Here is a 9,731-nt window from a genome sequence, read left to right on the forward strand (position 1 = left end):
TTCCGTCTAACGGACCAGTTTTTGTTGTAGTTACCACCAGTCCAGAATCAGAATCATGTCAGAATGCTTCACACGTATTGACAACATTAATGACTCTACAAAAGTTCACTGTGGGCGCCCTATGTAACATCCTCTTCTGTTGAACATTCGTCACCCATTGCAATCTACTGCATTGTATCAGCCAAAAAAATATTACAAGACAGTCACACCAATACGAAGATATTTCGTATGAATCTTCGATATTCGGTAATCGGGGAATATAGGATTTATTTTTTCACCTGCTTCTACTATTATCCAGATATGTGCGAAAAACTTGAGCTGTTTTTCATGGGCGTAGTTACTCCTAACCCAATGCTGCTTACCTGATAGATCGCTACATTGCTTACAAGATCATCATAGAGATCGGCGATTATTCTTTGTATTTACACACAATTGGTCTAGGTAGCAGAGTGCTTATTATTCCCGATGACGCCTTTCGGCCATACCTATCGTCAGATCAAAATGAAATCTAAAGCACAGACACGACATATCTCGTCAACGTCTTCACTGTACATTACAGTGATACGTGCCAGACTAGTAGCAGACAGCAGACAACTGACAGTATTGTTTCGGCGCGCAACGACGAGATATTAAGTGCCTGTACTAAAATATGATGGTACGAGTATGGTCAAAAGGGTTGAAAGTTAAAAAACTATACTGAATTAAAAATAAAATAGTTTCTTAAAGCTGTTATATGCAAATTTAGACATGTGTGTATGTCAGATGTATGTAGTTAGTTGATCACTAGACGGGAAAGGATGGGATAACCACTCTGCAACACACTGAAACCTCCAAACCAAGTCCTTACCTTGAACTCGAACAAAGCTCAAAATTTTAAATGCTTCGTAACACTCGTCTAATCGATACCTAAAATAGAGGACAGCTCCCTAGTTACAGCAGCCGCTGTCCTCTGTCCCGAATATAAAACACTTTTTTAATAAGGCGTGGTTTATCATCAGCAGCATACAAGTATGAGAGACTACTCGATTTTTCCGACAACGAAGTAGGAAGCCATGTGGGAGTGTCCTGTTCAAAGGCGGGTCAGAGCGAGAGCACCAGCAGCAGCGAGTACTGTTTGTATAAAGCGTTTATTTTGCATTTTGTTTACGACCTTCCACTAAGGAAGGGATTCTATTTGTGTTTATCTGCTCTGCATAGTAACTAACAGTTCTTGATAAAACTTTACGTAGTTTTCGTGTTAGATTTCTTAGTGTTTTCTTGATCGTTTAGAACAGAAAGCGCCCTAAAACCGTCTTTTGTTTGTTTCGCGGCCGTTAGCCACTAGTCACTTGAATCAGCAGTTGTCTTGTGACAGCCAGAGCGAGAGCACCAGCAGCAGCGAGTACTATTTGTATAAAGCTTTTTTGTACTTATTTGCTGCGCTTAGCTTTTAAATAGTTTTTCTGGGAAAACCTAGCGTAGTTTTCGCGTCTCGTATTTCAGTGAGTGTTTCTTGATTATCAGAGTAGCTCATCAGAAGATTATCTTGGGAATTTGTCACCATATAGAGTAGGGTAAACATAGTCATGTGTAGGGACTGTGGTTGTTGTGAGCGGACGCAAGGAGAATTGGCCACTCTTCGGGGGCAGGTGGAGGCTTTGTCTGTTAGGCTCATCGAGCTCGAGGCGCAGGCGTCGGCTCGTAGTGGCGTTGGGGCAACTGTGGTGAGACCTATGCCTACTTCGGTGGCCTTGGAATCACATGGAACCCCTGATGTCGCTGCGTCTTCCGGCAGTGAGCATCTTACCGGTCAGCCATCACTCCAGGGTGAATGGCGGACAGTGGTGGGCTCGCGCGTGCCTGGCCGAAAGGCGAAGGTGGGATCTGGCCGCGTGGCAGCTGCCTTACCCCTTTCCAACAGGTACGGGGTGCTTCCTAGTGGTAATGACATCGTTTCCGAGCCACCACAGGATGCCTCGCCTGTTGGGCCAGTGGCCGATTCTCCGGCAAGGTCCCGACAGTCACAGAGGGCGGGCCTATTAGTTATATGGAGCTCCAACGTTAGGCGGGTTATGGAGCCCCTCAGGAAAATAGCGGGTAGGTCGGGGAAGAATGCCAGTGTGCACTCGGTGTGCTTGCCGGGGGGTCTCGTCCGTAATGTGGAGGAGGCCCTTCCGGCAGCTATTGAACGCACTGGGTGTGACCGGCTGCAGATAGTAGCACATGTCGGAACGAATGACGCCTGCCGCTTGGGTTCTGAGGCCATCCTTGGTTCCTTCCGGCGGCTGGCTGATTTGGTGAAGACAACCAACATCGCACGCGGAGTGCAAGCTGAGCTTAATATCTGCAGCATAGTGCCCAGAGTCGATCGCGGTCCTCTGGTTTGGAGCCGTGTGGAGGGTCTAAACCAGAGGCTCAGACGACTCTGCGACTATAATGGTTGCAAATTCATCGACCTCCGTTATTGGGTGGAGAACTGTAGGGCCCCCCTAGACAGGTCAGGCGTGCACTACACACCGGAAGCAGCTACTAGGGTAGCAGAGTACGTGTGGCGTGCACACGGGGGTTTTTTAGGTTAGAGGGACCCCCCCTTGGGCGAAACGATAAAATACCTGACGGCTTACCAGAGAGAACATTATCATCGTTGATAAAGAACGTCCATCCTCAGAGACCAAAAACAGGAAAAGTTAACGTAATATTGGTAAACTGCAGGAGTATCCAGGGCAAGGTTCCTGAATTAGTATCTCTTATTGAAGGAAATAGTGCGCATATAGTATTAGGAACGGAAAGTTGGTTAAAACCGGAAGTGAACAGTAACGAAATCCTAGACACAGAATGGAATATATACCGCAAGGATAGGATAAACGCCAATGGTGGAGGAGTATTTATAGCAGTAAAGAATTCAATAATATCCAGTGAAGTTATTAGCGAATGCGAATGTGAAATAATCTGGGTTAAGTTAAGTATCAAAGGTGGGTCAGATATGATAGTCGGATGCTTCTATAGACCACCTGCATCAGCAACCGTAGTAGTTGAGCGCCTCAGAGAGAACCTGCAGAACGTCGTGAAGAAGTTTCGTGATCATACTATTGTAATAGGGGGAGACTTCAATCTACCAGGTATAGAATGGGATAGTCACACAATCAGAACTGGAGCCAGGGACAGAGACTCTTGTGACATTATCCTGACTGCCTTGTCCGAGAATTACTTCGAGCAGATAGTTAGAGAACCAACTCGTGAAGCTAACGTTTTAGACCTCATAGCAACAAATAGACCGGAACTTTTCGACTCCGTGAATGTAGAAGAGGGTATCAGTGATCATAAGTCAGTGGTTGCATCAATGACTACAAGTGTAATAAGAAATGCCAAGAAAGGAAGGAAAATATATTTGCTTAACAAGAGTGATAGGGCACAAATCGCAGATTATCTGAGTGACCACCATCAAACGTTCATTTCTGAGGAAGAGGATGTGGAACAAAAATGGAAAAAATTCAGAAACATCGTCCAGTACGCCTTAGATAAGTTCGTACCGACTAAGGTCCAAAGCGAGGGGAAAGATCCACCGTGGTATAACAATCATGTACGAAAGGTACTACGGAAACAAAGAAAGCTTCATCATAGGTTTAAGAGTAGTCGAATCATAGCTGATAAGGAAAAGCTGAACGAAGCGAAAAAGAGCGTAAAGAGAGCAATGAGAGAAGCATTCAACGAATTCGAACATAAAACATTGGCAAACAATCTAAACAAGAACCCTAAAAAGTTTTGGTCATATGTAAAATCGGTAAGCGGATCTAAATCCCCTATTCAGTCACTCGTTGACCACGATGGCACCGAAACAGAGGACGACCGAAGAAAGGCAGAAATACTGAATTCAGTGTTCCGAAACTGTTTCACTGCGGAAAATCGTAACACGGTCCCTGACTTCAGCCGTCGCACGGACGCCAAAATGGAAAATATTGAAATAAACGATATCGGAATTGAAAAACAACTGCTATCACTTAGTAGCGGAAAAGCATCCGGACCAGACGAGATACCCTTAAGATTCTACAGTGATTATGCTAAAGAACTTGCCCCCTTTCTATCAGCAATTTATCGTAGATCGCTGGAAGAACGTAAAGTACCTAGCGACTGGAAGAAAGCGCAGGTCGTTCCCATTTTCAAGAAGGGTCATAAATCAGATGCGAATAATTATAGGCCTATTTCGCTTACGTCAATCTGTTGTAGAATAATGGAACATGTTTTGTGTTCTCGTATTATGACGTTCTTAGATAATACAAATCTCCTTCATCATAACCAACATGGATTCCGCAAACAGAGATCATGTGAAACTCAGCTCGCCCTATTTGCCCAAGAAATTCACAGTGCCGTAGACACTGGCGAGCAGATTGATGCCGTATTCCTGGACTTCAGGAAGGCATTTGATACGGTTCCGCACTTACGTTTAGTGAAAAAAATACGAGCTTACGGAATATCGGACCAGGTTTGTGATTGGATTCAGGATTTCCTAGAAGAAAGAACACAACATGTCATTCTTAACGGTTCAAAATCTGCAGATGTAGAGGTAATTTCGGGAGTACCGCAGGGAAGCGTGATAGGACCTTTATTGTTTACAATATACATAAATGACTTAGTTGACAACATCGGTAGCTCCGTGAGGCTATTTGCAGATGACACGGTTGTCTACAAGAAAGTAGCAACATCAGAAGACTCGTACGTACTCCAGGAGGACCTGCAGAGGATTAATGCATGGTGCGACAGCTGGCAGCTTTCCCTAAACGTAGATAAATGTAATATAATGCGCATACATAGGGGCAGAAATCCATTCCAGTACGATTATGCCATAGGTGGTAAATCATTGGAAGCGGTAACGACCGTAAAATACTTAGGAGTTACTATCCGGAGCGATCTGAAGTGGAATGATCACATAAAACAAATAGTGGGAAAAGCAGGCGCCAGGTTGAGATTCATAGGAAGAATTCTAAGAAAATGTGACTCATCGACGAAAGAAGTAGCTTACAAAACGCTTGTTCGTCCGATTCTTGAGTATTGCTCATCAGTATGGGACCCTTACCAGGTTGGATTAATAGAAGAGATAGACATGATCCAGCGAAAAGCAGCGCGATTCGTCATGGGGACATTTAGTCAGCGCGAGAGCGTTACGGAGATGCTGAACAAGCTCCAGTGGCGGACACTTCAAGAAAGGCGTTACGCAATACGGAGAGGTTTATTATCGAAATTACGAGAGAGCACATTCCGGGAAGAGATGGGCAACATATTACTACCGCCCACATATATCTCGCGTAATGATCACAACGAAAAGATCCGAGAAATTAGAGCAAATACGGAGACTTACAAGCAGTCGTTCTTCCCACGCACAATTCGTGAATGGAACAGGGAAGGGGGGATCAGATAGTGGTACAATAAGTACCCTCCGCCACACACCGTAAGGTGGCTCGCGGAGTATAGATGTAGATGTAGTTGATGTAGATGTAGATCCCGCCGGAGTGACTAGTTTGGGCACTCAGCTGGATAATTGGCTTCCCCGACCGCAACTTACAGGCCCTCGGGCCTTTGCACTTCACCTCTCGCAGTTGTATGGTTTTTGACTAAACAGCGACATGGAATCCTGCGGGGAAATATTCTCTGGTAGGCTCCCTTTTATTTGAAGGAAGAGTAGTTTCCCCTATATGAACTGCCTAAGTTTCTCTGCTGGGAACCATCAAGATAAACAGAGTGAATGGGCCACTCTATACTCTGATGATGCCTCATCAGCTCCATTGCCTTCAGCATCGCATGCAGTACAGCACTAACATCAGCAAACTGATCGGGGAGTCGATAACTGAATATACAATCAAGGAAGACTACTGAGTAGCCCATTCTCTTCTTTAGAGTGTCTGAGTCTATTTCAGCAAAATTATGGTGTTTATTCACAATATTATAAAAACAGTCTTAAAATAAATGGTCAGTTCTAAAATAATTCTGAAACTCTTAATAAACCAAGAGGGCCTTCTACTCCAATATTGGTGTAAAGCATCCATATCTACCAGTCTACTCTAAAAGGAAATCTTTTGCACATAATCGCCAATGGTTTCGTTCCTTGAACAGTTTTCAGGAAAGCAGGCGAGAAATAGTGTGGTAATCAGATGTGAAAAGAGATGAATACATATTCCTGCCTGTTGTATCACGAGGAGTTGCCACCTGATGTGAAGCGGCGGCTCACCAACCTCAGCACAGAGCCTCGGAATCAGGCTTCCCTTAATGCCCCAGTGACCAACCTAATTCCCTCGTTGTAGAAGGCATTCAGTAGCAATAAATACGATTCTCTGACACACCCACACACCATACTTCTATAATCGAGCTGGAAACGAACAAAGCTTCGTTGAAAGTGTCGCAGGTAGTTCTGTCAGCTCCCAAAAACCTGTGACTAATATATTTTAAGATAGTAAGCATTCTGGGACAACTTGCCTTTAAATCTTATTAGATGGCAGTCCATTCGTTTTCATCAATGGACACTACATCGACACTTCAAAATTTAACACTGTGTCCCTCCGTCACAATTTAGGCAAATTGAAAGTACAGAGCGAACTGTTAAAAAGCACACATACTAAGTATTAATTGCAATTTTATAGCTGTTTTTATCTGCCTACTCCTATCACCGTCTAATTGTCACCTGTAAGTGACGCATCGTATCTACACTGAAGAGAAAATGGTACGCTTGCCTAATACCATGTAGGGCCCCCGCAAGCACCCAGAAGTGCCGCAACACGACGTGGCATGGACTCGACTACCGTCTGAAGTAGTGCTGGAGGGAACTGACACCATGAAACCTGCAGGGCTGTCCAAAATCCGTAAGTGTACGAGAGGGTAGAGATCTCTTCTGAACATCACGTTGCAAGGCATCCGAGATATACTCAATAATGTTCATTTCTGGGCAGTCTGGTGATCAGCGGAAGTGTTTTACCTCAGAAATGTTCGTGGAGCCACTCTGTAGCAATTCTGGACGTGTCGGGTGTTGCATCGTCCTGCTGGAATTGCGCAAGTCCGTCGGAATGCACAATGGACAGGAATGGATCCATGTGATCAGACAGCATACTTACGTACGTGTCACCTGTCAAGAGTCGTATCTAGACGTATCAGGTGTCCCATATCACTCCACCTGCACACGCCCCACACCATTACAGTCCCCTACTGCCATGCAGGGTCCATGGATTCATCAGATTGTATCCATACCCGTACACGTCCATCCGCTCGATACAATTTGAAACGAGACTCGTCCAACTAGGCAACATGTTTCCAGTCATCAACAGTCCTATATCGATGCTGACGGGCCCAGTCGATGAGTAAAGCTTTGTGTCATGCAGTCATCAAGGAGGGTACACGAGTGGGCCTTCAGCTCCGAAAGCCCATACCGATGACGTTTCGTTGAATGGTTCGCACGCTGACACTTGTTGATGCCGACCATTGAAATCTGCAGCAATTTGCGGAAGGGTTGCATTTCCGTCACGTCGGATGATTCTCTTCAGTCGTCGTTGGTCCCGTTCTTGCAGGATCTTTTTCCGGCCGCAGCGATGTCGGAAATTTGATGCTTTACCCGATTCCTGATATTCACGGTTATACTCGTGGAATGGTCGTACGGGAAAACCACCACTTCATCGCTGCCTCGGAGATGCTGTATCCCGTAGCCCGTGCGCCGACTATAACACATATTCAAACACACTTAAGTTCTGATTACCTGCCATTGGAGCAGCGGTAACTAATCTGACAACTGCACCAGACACTTGTTGTCTCATATAGGCGTTGCCGACCGCAGCGCCGTGTTCTGCCTGTTAACATACACTCCTGGAAATGGAAAAAATAACACATTGACACCGGTGTGTCAGACCCACCATACTTGCTCCGGACACTGCCAGAGGGCTGTACAAGCAATGATCACACGCACGGCACAGCGGACACACCAGGAACCGCGGTGTTGGCCGTCGAATGGCGCTAGCTGCGCAGCATTTGTGCACCGCCGCCGTCAGTGTCAGCCAGTTTGCCGTGGCATACGGAGCTCCATCGCAGTCTTTAACACTGGTAGCATGCCGCGACAGCGTGGACGTGAACCGTATGTGCAGTTGACGGACTTTGAGCGAGGGCGTATAGTGGGCATGCGAGAGGCCGGGTGGACGTAGCGCCGAATTGCTCAACACGTGGGGCGTGAGGTATCCACAGTACATCGATGTTGTCGCCAGTGGTCGGCGGAAGGTGCACGTGCCCGTCGACCTGGGACCGGACCGCAGCGACGCACGGATGCACGCCAAGACCGTAGGATCCTACGCAGTGCCGTAGGGGACCGTACCGCCACTTCCCAGCAAATTAGGGACACTGTTGCTCCTGGGGTATCGGCGAGGACCATTCGCAACCGTCTCCATGAAGCTGGGCTACGGTCCCGCACACCGTTAGGCCGTCTTCCGCTCACGCCCCAACATCGTGCAGCCCGCCTCCAGTGGTGTCGCGACAGGCGTGAATGGAGGAACGAATGGAGACGTGTCGTCTTCAGCGATGAGAGTCGCTTCTGCCTTGGTGCCAATGATGGTCGTATGCGTGTTTGACGCCGTGCAGGTGAGCGCCACAATCAGGACTGCATACGACTGAGGCACACAGGGCCAACACCCGGCATCATGGTGTGGGGAGCGATCTCCTACACTGGCCGTACACCACTGGTGATCGTCGAGGGGACACTGAATAGTGCACGGTACATCCAAACCGTCATCGAACCTATCGTTCTACCATTCCTAGACCGGCAAGGGAACTTGCTGTTCCAACAGGACAATGCACGTCCGCATGTATCCCGTGCCACCCAACGTGCTCTAGAAGGTGTAAGTCAACTACCCTGGCCAGCAAGATCTCCGGATCTGTCCCCCATTGAGCATGTTTGGGACTGGATGAAGCGTCGTCTCACGCGGTCTGCACGTCCAGCACGAACGCTGGTCCAACTGAGGCGCCAGGTGGAAATGGCATGGCAAGTCGTTCCACAGGACTACATCCAGCATCTCTACGATCGTCTCCATGGGAGAATAGCAGCCTGCATTGCTGCGAAAGGTGGATATACACTGTACTAGTGCCGACATTGTGCATGCTCTGTTGCCTGTGTCTATGTGCCTGTGGTTCTGTCAGTGTGATCATGTGATGTATCTGACCCCAGGAATGTGTCAATAAAGTTTCCCCTTCCTGGGACAATGAATTCACGGTGTTCTTATTTCAATTTCCAGGAGTGTATATCTGATTACCAGTTTCTTTGGTGTTTCAGTGTATAAATACAATGATCGAAAACTAGAGAAAAGTACACGAATATCGAGCGCTGGACGGGATCTCTTATGGTGCACGTATTACTGTTAATATTAATTACAAATACCGTCACATTTAAAAGACTGCCTAATTAGCATATAAGGTGTTGACTTATTCCAGTACACGTACAAAAATCGCCGTTTACCTTCTGCCTCAAGTCAGTTTAGATCAGCCCGAACTTTTTCAGAAACAACACTTGTTCTAGCAGTTTGCCGTCGTGCTTGCTCCTAGTGTGCCACTACATCGTCGGGTATACTTGTCTTGCTGGTGTAGAAAGTCTCGGTATTTGTAAGCTAAATTCGGGTTTTTGGAACTCGCCTTCTGACAAACAGCGATAGCATCTTTCTTTGCGTTTTTTTACTATAAAAGGCAAACAGCAAAACAAAACAATCGCCGACAAATGAAATCTGGACATTGTCCAATTG

The sequence above is a fragment of the Schistocerca serialis genome, chromosome 1 (genome assembly GCF_023864345.2).
Source record: "Schistocerca serialis cubense isolate TAMUIC-IGC-003099 chromosome 1, iqSchSeri2.2, whole genome shotgun sequence".
Lineage (NCBI taxonomy): Eukaryota > Metazoa > Arthropoda > Insecta > Orthoptera > Acrididae > Schistocerca > Schistocerca serialis.